We start from the raw sequence: 1,555 nt of genomic DNA, 5'->3' as shown, positions 1-1,555 counted from the left end.
CACACACACAGACACACACACACACACACACACACACAGACACACACACACACACACACACAGACACACACACACACAGGAAGTTGTCACCTGGATGCGAGCGTCCTGTGAACAGAAGAAGAAGAACACATATAATAAATAATAACTAATTATATATTATTGTAACTAATATTAATATTATAATGAATAGATAGTAGAGCTGGAGACTCACCCAGCAGCGATCATCCTCAGCATCACTCTATAGGAGACAAGGATCCCCTGGACCTCCTTCAGGACTTCCTGTCTCACTCTGACAGAGACAGACAGGCAGAGACAGAGAGAGAGACAGACAGACATAGATGTAAACATGTGTAACAGGATGGTTGTGTCTCAGTGTGTCTTTCAGTGTGTCTCTGTGTCTCTCTCAGTGTGTCTCTGTGTCTCTCAGTGTGTCTCACTGTGTCTCTCAGTGTGTCTCAGTGTGTCTTTCAGTGTGTCTCTCTGTCTCTCTCAGTGTGTCTCAGTGTGTTTTCGTGTCTCCGTGTCTCTGTGTCCTACATGCTGGATGACGCCAGGTTGGTGTCTTCATGCTTGAGACGTCCGTCCAGGGCGAGTCCTCTGCGGTCCTTGTTGAGAGACAGTCGAGGATAGAGAGTATACTCCTTCTTCAGACTCGTCCCCGCGGGGACACTGTCCCTGCAGAGATAACACAAGTCAAACCCTGCAGGAAGCTGCTGTCCCTGACAGACAGGGTCCTCAAAGACAGATGAACTCACCCGGGGTCTTCTTTGGCGACGGATTTGACGTATTTATCGTTGGAGTAGAGGACGATGTTGGTCACCTGTTCAACTAAAACCAGGAAAACCCAACATTGCTATCTGGACACCACAGAAGAAGAAGGTCTAGACCGCTCTGTAATGTATCTGGATGTAGCAGGGTGTAGCAGGGCGTAACAGAGTGTAGCAGGGCGTAACAGAGTGTAGCAGGATGTAGCAGGGTGTAGCAGGGTGTAGCAGAGTGTAGCAGGATGTAGCAGGGCAGGGCGTAGCAGGGTGTAGCCGGACGTAACAGAGTGTAGCAGAATGTAGCAGGGTGTAGCAGGATGTAGCAGGGCAGGGCGTAGCAGGGTGTAGCAGGGTGTGGCATAGTGTAGCAGAGTGTAGCAGGATGTAGCAGGGTGTGGCATAGTGTAGCAGAGTGTAGCAGGATGTAGCAGGGCAGGGCGTAGCAGGGTTTAGCAGAGTGTAGCAGGGTGTAGCAGGGTGTAGCAGAGTGTAGCAGGATGTAGCAGGGCAGGGCGTAGCAGGGCGTAGCAGGGCGTAGCAGGGCGTAGGATGGCGTAGCAGGGCGTAGCAGGGCGTAGCAGGGCGTAGGAGGGCGTAGCAGGGCGTAGGAGGGCGTAGCGTCTACCTGAGACGCTGATGTCTTTGATGTTCCTGCTGGACGAGTTGATGATTTCTACGTTTACCCTGACAGGCTCACCATGGTAGAACGTCTGCAGACAGACAGGTGGAGAGAGAGACAGGTCAGACGTACAGACAGACAGACAGGTAGAGAGAGAGACAGGTCAGACATA

The sequence above is a fragment of the Etheostoma cragini genome, unplaced genomic scaffold (genome assembly GCF_013103735.1).
Source record: "Etheostoma cragini isolate CJK2018 unplaced genomic scaffold, CSU_Ecrag_1.0 ScbMSFa_2220, whole genome shotgun sequence".
Lineage (NCBI taxonomy): Eukaryota > Metazoa > Chordata > Actinopteri > Perciformes > Percidae > Etheostoma > Etheostoma cragini.
Note: the sequence above shows the minus strand (reverse complement) of the source record.